At 42.6% G+C, this 12,962-nt stretch overlaps 1 protein-coding gene across 4 annotated transcripts in view; it reads right to left on the bottom strand.

Annotated features, from left to right (window-relative positions):
* rxraa (retinoid X receptor, alpha a) overlaps positions 1–12,962 on the bottom strand; it is a 99,183-nt gene that overhangs the window by 73,094 nt on the left and 13,127 nt on the right. The window lies entirely within an intron of this gene.

Genomic DNA, 12,962 nt, shown 5'->3' with positions numbered 1-12,962 from the left:
TCATGTGGATCTCATCGGCCCTGGCACATCTCCCTGAAAATCCAACTTCCATCCATTTCTCATGAGAACCTTTAAATTTCCAGCAAAACATCAAGAGCGGCAGACGGAGGACCGCCCCCGTCACTGTGTTCTGAGCCCAATAAAGCCCCTTTATTTCCACCATGAAAAACATGTCACTCCGGATGAGCTCAGAGAATGACATTTAAAACAGGCAGAGGGATATTGAATTAGTTCCCCATGATAAGGCGTATGAGATGCTGATGCGTTCTGCTTTAAAAAGGGTGTACAAGCGTGCATGTATGGCGTGTGCGTGTGCAGTTATGTGGATGTGTGAGGAAGTGGGAGAGGGGGCGGGTCCAGGGGGGGGTTTCATGTCCGATGCATTCTTCAAAGCTTTGATTAGCATTATGGATGAAGCAGGGACTGACAAGGCAAAGCAAGTCTGGACCAGCCGGAGCGAACCCAGGCGGACTGAATCTAGCCTGAACATCATGATTGAAACGGACAAACGGGGCTTTTTGACTGCCTCACTCAAATAGAAGCAAACGCGCTGCTCCTCGTACGCTTCATCTCGTTGGTTGCCGAGCACAGTAACGCTGTTGTTATCAGCTGTGGAACAAATGTTCAACTGACAACAACAGCAGTGACTATAAACACAGAGGAGTATTAAGTGTTGGAAAGGCATGAGTAAAAGGGAATGACAATTTATGTGTTTATGCTTGATTCTACTTAATAACAGCTTGAGTGGCGGCTGCATTTGACTGTGGGGTGTGGGTGTGATTAAATTCTGAAAAATATGTAATTTTGTTGTCAATCTCAAGGGATTAGTTCAATCCAGAACAAAATCAAAAATGTTTTACTAGCTTGGTTGCAATCCATCACTTGAGATCATTTCAGTATGATTTGCCAAAAATCTGGGTCTGTCTGTCTGTCATCAATGGCCATGATGAAGAAAAGTATTTTCATATTGTGTCATGCATACGAATGACATCCAAATCCAGAACATAGTGCTTCAATTTCTATAAAAAGCACAAAAGCAAAGCAAATAATGCATAACAATCAAGATACTAAATTGCAGAAGCATATATGATTGTAATCCACTAAATACTTGAACATTTATGGTGCTTTGTTATCACACACACACACACACACACACACACACACACAGATGAGGAGGATTTCTGATTGAAAGAAGTCCTGCTCCATCCATTACAATCAGCCACATTTCCTTCATCTTTACCAAATGAATCAATTCTCCAGGAACGCGGCACATTCCTGGTTGTACAAAGGGGTTGAAGGCCAAACAATGACACATGGTATAGAGCTCTGAGCAATGTCACTGAACATTAAGGCATTAACATATGAGCCCAGGCTCCTCAGTCAGTCTGGGCTTCTCAAAAATCAGGAGTTATTTAAGCAGACAGCAGCTCCCCCCCCCCCCCCCCCCCCCAAAGAGTCCGGCACTGCAAGCCATCCACTGGAGTACTGTTCCCACGGGACGGAGCCGTGTTAAAGTATGACGTTCTAACACCTGGGATTCACCGAAAAAAAGAAATATTTTGCCACCCCCCGCCCCTCCCCCAAAAAGTCACATTCAGAAAAATCATAAAATAAAATGAATCATCCCACAGTCAGTTACTTGTATAAATATTTGAACAGCGATGGATTTGAGGTGCACGTACATGTCTTTTTTCCTGTTAGCGTTATAAATCATTTTCAGTGAAGGGCTCTACTTTTCAGGCCTTGAAGTGAATGATGAAAGTGTGCGGCAGCTTGGACGTGTATGTGCAGGTTCAGGATCTGCTGTCAAGAGCGGTAAGATTGCTACACGTCCCCTTATTAAATCTTCCATATCACACTGTGTCAATATGTCTTGGCCCGTATGCTTAAGCGGGACCTTGATTACAGAAATGTTTGATCTTGCTCTTCACTGCTAAGCAGCAAGCATCTCATTGGCTTTAATAACTGTATGAGCCAATCTTCGGGGGACGAGCTCAAACGCTACCCCCGCTCGGAGGCCAATCAGCATTATCCTTAGCGGCAATCGAGGGGGGTTGAGAGCAATGTAAACATGCTCGAGGTTTCCTCATTAACGAGAGGCTGCTAATGAAATCGCATCCAGCATTTACAACCTTGTGCTAATGAAGGCGAGCCTTTGAGATGTTCCGCTAATGAAAGAAAGGTTTTTTTTTTATTGATATAAGGCTAATAAAAGACAGTCTTAATGACAAGGTTCTAATGAAACAAAGGTGTGTCAATTTGCCATTATAAGAAACCTCACTGACGAGATCAAGAAGTATTTTCATTAAGGGACTATTCTTGTTTATCACGGATACATCAGTGAAAGTGCTTGCAGACTTTATGAGAACCCACAAACTGGAGTCTTTTGAATGAAATACATTCGAGCATTTATGAGAGTTGGAGGGATTGCAGCGGAGCTCTCTTTAAGCGCAACGATTGTTCATGCCCCACGTTGCCAGGGTGATCAAGCCCAAGGTCAAAGTTCATTGGGCCCTTAATGCATCTCCCAGGTGCAATAAAAAGAAGCCTTTTCCACATAGGACTCTGGGGGCTGAGGTCCTGGTAGAGCGTGCAGAAGGACGGAGCGGCGAGAGAGCCATCAATCCCCATGGTCACCGTTGTGAATGCCATTCACCTTCAGCGGTAGACTACAGCATGCCTCAAAGCTCCGCAGGTCGTGAAGAAAACCCGTTTCAGGCAGTTCTACAGTCCCTCCCCTCCCCCTGCCCGTCCTCTACAACAGCATTCAAGTCCATCAAGTCTTTGCCCACATGTCCTTGAGATATCCTTTTCATTGGATTTTCTGTTGTTGGACAGAAGACTTGAAAATGTATGAAGGCGGTTTAACCATGAAAATGTATTATGCAAAAATGCTTTCCTTTTGCTACTTTTCTGTGTCATACAATTAATTGAAATGTTCTTTTTGCATTGACGGTAACTCCCACTGGTTTGTGGACTGAGGTTTTGAAGCCTGGAGTTCAGCAATCTTGTTTTCTGCAACCAGACCTGACACGAGAGGGTGGACTTAAGTACAACTGGATGTTGAAGTAGACATTTTTCGGCAACCAAAAAGGCTGCAAAATGTCCATGAACTGAGAAAGCAGTGGGAAGGGATTAAATACAAATTTGTGATAAAACGTGTACAACTCAGAAACCGGACAACAGCGCGGCAGCCACCATCACAAGTCAGTGCCGCCCTAAAGCATACCATGAGACCGTAAAGTCATGTTTCCACAAAAGAAAGAAACAAAATGGTCCATCTTCCCTCCTCCTCCAAGCTTTTGAATTAATGAGCCTACAAAAGGACATTGAATTCGACCCAGCCTTCCATCAAACAACCTCCCCTTGAGCTGTGGGAACTTTAAGTTTCTCTAATAATGAAATGTACTTGCAGCCGTAATCACCACTATGACGATGCTTTCTGCCGGTGGGTCGAACACATTATGGGTTTACATTTACATCTTTTTAATAAATAAAATGCACCAAGTCGGAGACTTAATGATCGTGTGATGTTTGCTTTTCTCTAAAGAGAGATTATCCTACGCACCTCCGTCTCATTACAACAACAATTACCACTCTGACCGAGGCTGTGTGCTGAAACGGCTCTCGCAGTTCTTCACTTCAATGAGCTCTCTGTAAAGAGCTAAAAGACACTTCAGGACCCATCAGCTGATAATCAAACACCTCTCATCTGAGGGCCGCATCCATCTCTGATCCCAATCGTCAGCATGGAAAGCATCCAAGCTGCTCCGGAGCATATCTGCTCCATCAGCAAACTGTCTCCCCTCCCCTGAGATGATATCCATTTTGAAGGAGGGGAAAAAGACAAATTTAAACATGCCTCTAAGCTCTTATTTATCTCAAAGGGGGGGGAAAAAGCCAGAGCATCATGACAACAAAGCAAACCGCATAAAGATTACTGGAGGCAATACCTAGATGCTGATCATACTTGCTAGGAAAATAGACTTATTTTACAAACGTGCAAATCCTTTTGTTGTTGTTTACATGCTTCTCTGGCTGTCTGGGTTGATTACAAACCTTCTTTCGGTGTCAGACACAGTACCTTTGGGTTGAAATTCCACCCTAACTAAGAGCCCATTACTGAGCAGCCAGACCAGACACAGGAAGGGTCAAGTGAACGGAGTCGAGGACATAAGGCGTCCCACCAAGAAAATCTTGCAGGCCTCAGGATATATGCTGGATTTTTTTTTCTTTTTTGGGGGGGGGGGTAGATAACCAAACAGGATGCCCCCTTGTATCACGGCACAAGTGGCTTGTATGCAGAGAAGTTGAAACCTCTGTGGCTACAGATTCTTTAGAGCCACCCTTTTTCTCAGCCTTGGATGAATTAGGGCAACAGCAGCCACCTGAGGGCTTCTTTTAGCCCTAATGGAAGATTAGACAAAATCTACAGAAACAGATACCCATGAAGACCTTGGCAGGAAGACATAATTCTCAGGTTCAGCCACAACAAACCCAGATCACTCGCGGCAAAACGTCCTTTGACAAAATGACGAAGGAGGTTGGTGCTATGAGTAGTCCTCACTTAACTGGAACGCAAAGAAAGCGACTAAAACCTACAACTTGCGTTTGTGAGTCACAAAACCAACTGCTGTTTGAGGTCTGGGCTGGCAATAAAAAGTTAACTGGACAGCTTTATTGAATGACTTATTAAGCCACTGTGTTCTGCGAGACCTAAACTGAGGCGCTTTTGAAATGAACAAGAGAGCCGTTCTGTAGTGGCTTTTTCACCAAAAAAAAAAACCTGCCTTCCTACTTTGTCTGAAATTGAGTCTGCACTTTCACACAGACTCAGGATAATGAAAGTGGCAGTTGCCCTGATGTGACATTTGGAGCTGCAAGGCATCTGTAGAGAAGGTAGAACTGACAAAGATGACCTCTGTGACTTTAGGACTGTTAATGTTGAGCAGCACATGTCTATCTAAAAACCATAGGCGGTTCTCAAAACTAAGTTTTAGACTTTATTTTGTTTAGACCTTTTAACAAACTTAAAATGCATATCCACTTATTCATATATCATTATAATAATACTCATAAAAAGAAATGTGTGATTTAAGTGTTTTTTGAAAATGCATGCTACGTCAACTAACAAAAGGTTGACAAAATATAACTTTTATGTTTCAAAAGTGACAGAAAACAGGGAGAAGACTTAAAAGCCGACTTCTGTTCCTCTCAGTTTAAAGAAATGTCTCATTTAACAGCGCTGCTGCTACACTGCCCTTGTTGATACCGGGGTTATGACTACTCTGACAGAGCCAGACACAATTCTGATACGTTGCGAAGAGAACACACGTCTGGAGACGAGTTGAAAGTGTGGTTGTGGTTGTGGCAAAAATCCGCCACTGACAAAGCTCCGCCCACAGGCTTCCTTCCAATTCCGTTATGAATAACTAACCCCACCTCCTCCACGAGTCACCCGATTGGTTGGTGTAGAAACTTTTTAATCTTGGTTTGATTTCTTTCCCACATGCACCGTTATGCCAAAACCAAACTCGATTGCTTCCAGACATAAAAAGTCCACCTGCAGTGAGATGTTGTGTTATGATTAAAAAAAAAAAAGGTTTTCTCGGACTGAATGATACGTGGAAGCATTTTGGTCGTGTTCAGCTTTCCCACAGAGACGGACTGTCTTGCCTCTCGGAGCATTGTTTAAAACATTACGCAGCGCCGGGGTTAAGCTGAGATGACACCGAAGCAGCGCTTCCTGATAATTTATAAGTCATTTGTCTCACTTTCTTTGACGTGATAAAGCCAAAGGCTGGCCACTGGTGAGAAGCCAGAGACAGACAGGGGTGTGCGTGTGTGTGAGGTGATAAAGTGTGGTAAATGAGGTTAAAGGGGAAGAAAAGAAGGGGCCGGATCAAAGCCTGCTTGTGCACGTCGGAACCTTTCTCCAGGGCAAATAGTGGAGCAAGGGCCTCACAGCGGCCGGAGCCTCACTGCTGCCCAGCGGCCGGAGCAGCTCCTTGGGCACGACTCTAATCAAATTTGTGTGATTGGACTCAGAAAGAGCTGCAAAAGAAGCTCCTTTTTACAGTAGCCATTCACATGACGGACTATCTGGCCACGCCAACGGCCCCTTGGCAAAGTGCACACTGGCCCTCTCTCAGCTGTGAAATATCACCCTCGGAGAGGGACAGATAAAACTTTGTTAAATGTGCGTCCTCTAATGGATCTCGGGTGGAAATTCATCTCATATCTTGGAAGGATTCACCCCAGATTGCACTGCATTAATCTAATGTCAAACTGCTATTTTTAGCCTTGATTGATGGTTGCGATTGGATCCACTACTGGCCGTGGCTCGCCCCCTCCATTATTCTTGATCATAGCTGACATTTTGGGTTGATCAAAGGGAAGCACCTCCAGCAACTGGTGTTAAAATAAAACCTGGGCTTTACAGTGTGGAAATGAGTATGCTGTGCATCAACAGCAGTGCAGACGTGCTCCCAGGCACAAAGTGAGGGGTGGTAGGGTGAAGCGACCTGTGCCCCACTGAGTCCTGGTGGAAGGTCCCAGAGCACGCTTCCTGTTAGCCTGCTAAATTGGCTCCACAGGCCCACGCTCCCACCTCTGCAGGAGCACAGGGTCTCCCATTAACCTCCTCCTGCCGTGTACATCTTGAATCTACCGGGGATGTAAACACGTACAAACACCCAGGACAAAACACCACCACGGAGATGCGCCGCCTGCCACCCACGTCTTCTGTCCTTCTCTTCCAAACTCTTTGTCCTAGAACTCCGATTTAACAATCAAGGTCCACGCATGCCAAAGTCAAGGCATGTTCACACTGGCTTTGTTGTTGTACGGCATTATGCAACCACTCTCACTCGAGGCGTCATGGCACATAAACGCTCAAATCCGGAGCGAAGTGAAAAATCTACTCTCACCAAGTCTAAATCAAGACCTCTTCCTGTACATAGCATTTTACATTTTTAAAGAAAATTGTGACAAATGTCAAATCAACAATCCGAAAGCCACACATTTCCGGGATCTTAGTGATATAAAGCAGCAAACCTCTGAGACCGCCGTGGGACCAGGAAACATTCAAATGGAAATGCAGCTGGATTTTAAAAGCTTGATTAAAACACAGCCACATATACGTACGACAGGAAACCATGTGTTTGAGCCCGTTACGTGACTCATTAATATGGAGTGGTACATAATTCAAAACCTGAATTAAAAACATCTGGAGCCACAGCTGCTGGGCACTAAAACCCAGAACGACAATAAAAACACTAAAATATCATAATGCCGCCGAATAAGAATTACACAAGACAGACCAGTCGTAGGACAAGTTTAAAAACGGGGATTAAGTGCACTCTTTGGCTAAAATGCCTCTTTAAATTGGAGGCATTAAATATGAATGGGGGCTTTTAAAACCAGTAATGTTGATTCCAGCCTGTTGACTGTAAAGCTCCATTAGGGAGTAGACTCCAGAAGGGGGGGAAATATTGAAATAATCCTGTCCAGGATTTCAAAAGTACAATAAATTGGTTGTAAAGTGCACACCTCTGAGTGTGTGACTTTGAGCCAGGCTGGACTGAGAAGAATTTGGAAAGAAAGTGGTGCTTACGCAGCAAATTCAAGTTTTGAAATAAAAGGTTTGGGCCAAGATAATGAATGGAGACACCAGGTCTCTCTCAGCGAGAGAGCCTTCAAGGATCAAGGTTATTAATGGCATGGCTTAAGACTGCTGTACCTTCACTCTAAGAAACAGAAAAAACAGACTGCGATGGAAATTCAATTGTGTTAGACTGAAGGTAGAACACATTTTGTTCCTGGGTGCAAACAGATTTTGTTAAATTACCACGCACTATATTTATTTATTGTAAGCTGACAGAGTCAAGGTTTTTTAAATATATTTGGACTGAAAAAATCTTAAGTAGAGTCTTGCATAACTTTCCTTCCTTCAACTGTTGGAACCGGTATTATTGCCCAGAAGATTTTTCCAAAAATGTGTAATCTGTGGTAATTTTAGAAAAGCAAAGGACTAATTAATCCTAAAGTCTTTACCGGAGACTTGAGAAGGTCCAGGAAAGCTCAAGCTAAACTTGCTCTGTTGCTCTTTAAGCAAATTCCATAAAAAGATAAATATAAACATTTAAGAAGAAGAAGTCACTGAGCCTTTCAAGTCAGCAGTCGAAAAATGACTTGATAAAATAGGATGCCCCGATCCCACTTCTTCAGTCTCGGGATTTGACTTTGGATAATACCACGTACTGATCTGTTAGGGGTGTTTAATTAATAGGCTGTATGCCTCACTGTGTGGGCGTGACTGGGATCAGTCTTGTGTGTGATGCAACATCAGGCTTGACTTTAACATTGCTTTCCTAACTTTGTGAACAAAATGAAATAAATAAAATAAAAAAAAATTATTTTACAGAATTATTATTTATTATGTAAACAGGAAATACTGCAAAAATATTTATTTATATTTATTTATTTTCAGGCGATTAACATTCAAATGAAAACCATTTTAAAGCAGTAATTTAATTGAAATTTAAATTCCAGTATATAATATTTACTAATTAAGCATAGAACTGAATTGATTCGATAAATACCATTGCCACCAATATCCAGTCCAGCTATGGGATATCTGATACTGGTATCAGGACTGGTGCAAGTCTTCAATGGGCCAATCCTGCAAAAAGGTTCATGATAATAGACCTTCATCAGCTCTACAGGAGTGACTATAGTAATCAAATAAAACAGTTTGCCTTTAAAATGCAATTTAAGTGGGAAAATACATCCTCCTCTATGACAATGTAGCAATTAATTCTACTGTTTTTGATCCATTATTCTTCCTTTCCCTGCTGCTGTAAACACCACTCATTTCTAATAAAGGATTATCTTATATCTTCTGTGTTCTGTGCTGTTCAGTATCCTGGATTTGGAGAGGGAAATGAAATAAAAAGGCTGCCGTTTTCATGTAATTTGTTCAGAAGCAGCAAATGCACAGCAAACAAAAGCGCAGAGCTCTTTTTTACGAAGCCGATATTGAAAGCCTCGACACTCAGGCTGCATCATTAATTGGTATTTGCAGAGAGATAACAGGCTGTTACAGCCTATAAACCACTTGTTATGGCGACGCAGGAAAAGCTTGCAAGGATACACAAGAAAAATGTGTAAAATCACCCACATGTGGAGTGTACAGTGAGCGAGACAGCTGTGGCTGAGCCTTGTTATGGGTTACAGTATTATTGCAAAGCCTGAGTGATCTCTTGTGCTCTTCAGGAATGGATACATGCCACGCATTCCAAGAGGCGACCAAAACGTTACACTCGAGACCGAGCCAAGCAGGCTGCAGCTGCTCGTACAGGGACGTCCTTTCAGCTACAGTAGGTATCCATCTAGTTCTCAGTTGGCCACATTTGTGAATGCACTACAATCCCAAAGGTAAGGAAGTACAATTATATTTAGACCAAACTTGCAGACTGGCTGCGTTGGAAGATTTCTAACTTTTTTTCAGTTTCAAGAAAATAATTAAATATTTAAAGAGAAGATTTGATCTGTGTCGGACAGCTACATATTTTTTTGGAAAAGGGGACAGATTTTCAGATTACTAGAGCACTTTTTGAGGGTGATTATGCAACTTAAATCTTTGGATGACACAGTTGGAGAATGATGCTATTCAGATGCACCATATTACTTTAAAAAAAAAAGAAGAAGAAGAGGTGCCAGCTGTGCGGACTGACAAAAAGGAGTCTAATTTATATTGGCCCTTGGTCTTGGATGCTGCAGACTGGACTCTATCTAGACTCCCTCATCTCGCTAACCAATTAAAAAAAAAAGTTAACTGAAGGTTTTACCATCAATTGATCTGGTTACAATACTAAATACTAAAAATTTGTTGCCCTGTGCCATTTGTAATGTGTTGAATTTTCTTGTATGAATTGTAGCTGCCCTCTTGGCCAGCTCACCTTTGAAACGTAATTTTATTTCAGCGGTTTTTTCATCTGGGTAAATAAAAGGTTAAAAATAATAATAATTCAAGTTTCAGCACTGATTATGCCTGTAAGCCCATTTTAATGTGCAGTGCATTATTCATACACGCATCATTCCCACTGCTCAAACAATGTGAAATAATGAGGATGATAAGTATTTCTGCGTTATCAAACACCAGAAAAGGCCCACATGATGTCACAACACATAATTGGATGATAGTTTATCTTCATATCAAACATTTTTGCATTTCATTCAGCACCACAAGTCACAATGAGATTAAATACAAAAACCTTACTGGCACTGAACCAGAAAATACAATGAAATCATCAACAATATCCATCTTTGCGGCATTTTAACAATACGTAAATGTTATTGAATATGTATTGTGTAGTCTTTCACAACTCCTGAAAAGAGAGTGTAAAAAGGATGAGTTGGATCACAGATCAGAAACAAACAGAGCGAAGAAAAGAAGACCTGAAGACCAAGATCTCGGAGATTCCTCACAATGCTGCTTAACGAAAACAGAAATAAAACCTTACTGCAAAAGTTGAATCGGACCTGCTCAATATTCACCAGCTGACATTTCAGCGATACAGAAATGATTCTGCATAACCGTCTTGTGGGTAAGATCTTGAGGAAGTCAAGGAGGAAGAGATGACTCGTGACTTCAGTAATGAAACATAATTCCGCTGTCATTCTGTAAGTGAGTGTCACTTCCTTCACAGACAGACATCTTTATTTGTGGAACTGGTTCTTCTTCAGTACATAATCGAGGACAGAGCTCCAGATATTAGCACACCGGAAGGGTGAAAAAAGACAATTCCTTGGATCAGTCATAAAAAACAGAACAGACAGCAGCCATCATGGGGCTGAACAAAAGGGAGGAGGATGGCGAGGGAGAAAAGGGGGAGAGTCGGGGAGAGAAAGAGGGATGGAGGACGAAGAGGAGAGCAAAGCAACGCTTGGAGAAAGAGAATGAAAGGGAGAAAAAGAGGAGAGAGGCAGAGGGAGGCAGACAAAACTAGGTCAAGTCACATGACTGGGATCGACTGCAGGCAGGATTAAATATCCTACAGCGTGTGGTCATTTACACAACAAATGTACTTTTCATTTCATAAATTATTTCTCTTCCACGGGGGATGAGGCTCGGCACAGCGAGCGTGATGCTACGCTGCGTTCTGGTTGGAAGCGAGGCTTCTTTTCTTTTTCTTTTTTTCAGCGAGCACAAAAACCGGAGCTTTAAAGACGCGAGCGAGCCGTTCCCTATGAGACAGGAAACAAAGCCCGAGCCCGAAATAGCATGAAAATGATCATAACAGGAGGGAACACGGTTCCAGTATGAGATAGCTCCATTGTGACAGGCTAATGGCTGTATCATGCACTGTCCATTATCCCCAGTGAAAGCAAAAGGACGGGGAAATGTTCAAAAACAAAGACGTCACATGGAACTTCTTCCAGAACAGAAAAAGTGTGCCGTGACGTCTGGACCAGAGGGACGCGGGTAGTCTCTGGCGTCATCCAAATCCACGTCTATGCATAAATCATCCACTTGTCACCCACCCAAATTAATTATTTCCTCCGATTTAGAGACTCGCTCCTGCATGGGCATTCCACTCCCGCTCCCCCAGTTCCCTGTCGGCCTCTCTCATTTCTCAATTTTGTGCCCCCTCGTCTCCTCTGATTTGTGACTCGGAAATCGCTCTCAGCTGTCCATCTCCAAGGAAGTGCCAGTTCCTAAAATGCAAGCGAGGAAACACCAGTGTGGATGCTTTGCAGAAGTCTTTTCTAGGCACCTGAGGCGTGACACCCATCTGGAACAATGTTAAATCGTGGCGTGACTGTCTGTTGCTTTTCTTTTCAGAGGTTGCAGTTATTCAAGCCTTGGGGAAATATCTGGGATGTTGTTGTTACCCAAAAGCAAAAACTTACTTGTCCAAAATGGAAAATAAATCAAATCAACAGGGATTTGGCCAATTTGAAAAATAACAAAAAATAAAAAAATTGGACTGTGGTGCCAACCAGCTGCTACCTGCTAGCAGCTAACGTTAACTAGGCCTGTAGCACCATCAGGCACCAGCACCTCGAAAGATTTTAATGCCAACCTTATTTTTATTTATCGTCCCATCTGCCCAAATACAGAGTTCACCTCCAAGCAGACAAGGGTTAATGTTGAGCCATTACTAAGTGAACCCTAACAGGATATTTCCCACGACAGATATGAGCCAATCAATGAGATGGAATGCCACTAAAGGCCCAGACCAACATGTGTCCCATCAGTTTGACCCCCAGGGCTTACAAGGTCACAGGGCCCGGGACAGTCCATGTAGATCACTGGGTTTTAGAGTGCAGATAAAGAGGGCGGATATCAGACCGGACTGTCAATATTCGACTCCTACTCGGTGGAGCGGGCGGATTCAAAAAGGTCTAGCCCGGGCTGCAATGTCGATCTGATCCACAGAGTGGTTCAACACTGAGGAAACTATGAACAGACGACCTTACATGACATATGGTTTACATGAATGGGCTGATGGCAACTTTATGACTCAACATGAAAGTCTCTACATGTCCAGCTCTCTTCCAACACTCTGGGGCTATTCACATGCAGTAGGAATATATGACACACTTGACAAAAACAACCCATCTTGTGTACTATATGAAAATCATAACATGTTAATGTCAGTATATTTCGTGTCTCTATAGTCTATCATCTGTTTGCAGCCACATTCAATTTAGTTGGAGGCCAGATAGTGATGAAGTTGAGTCATTTTCAAGAGAATTTTGGCAATGACATTGCTTCTATGACCACAGACCAGCCTGTTGCTCTGTGTGCACTCTCTGAATTTAATATTTATGGCCATTTTTTGCCACAAATGTAAATGATAATTTGACTGTATTTATTAGAGGCATTTATGTGGTAAAATACGAAATCCTTTGGTTAACCTTGAGAGATATATTTGAAGTTTTACTGTGTAGAC

The sequence above is a fragment of the Eutrigla gurnardus genome, assembly GCF_963514095.1.
Source record: "Eutrigla gurnardus genome assembly, chromosome: 19".
Taxonomy (NCBI): domain Eukaryota; kingdom Metazoa; phylum Chordata; class Actinopteri; order Perciformes; family Triglidae; genus Eutrigla; species Eutrigla gurnardus.
Note: the sequence above shows the minus strand (reverse complement) of the source record. Positions and strands in the feature narration are given on the sequence as shown.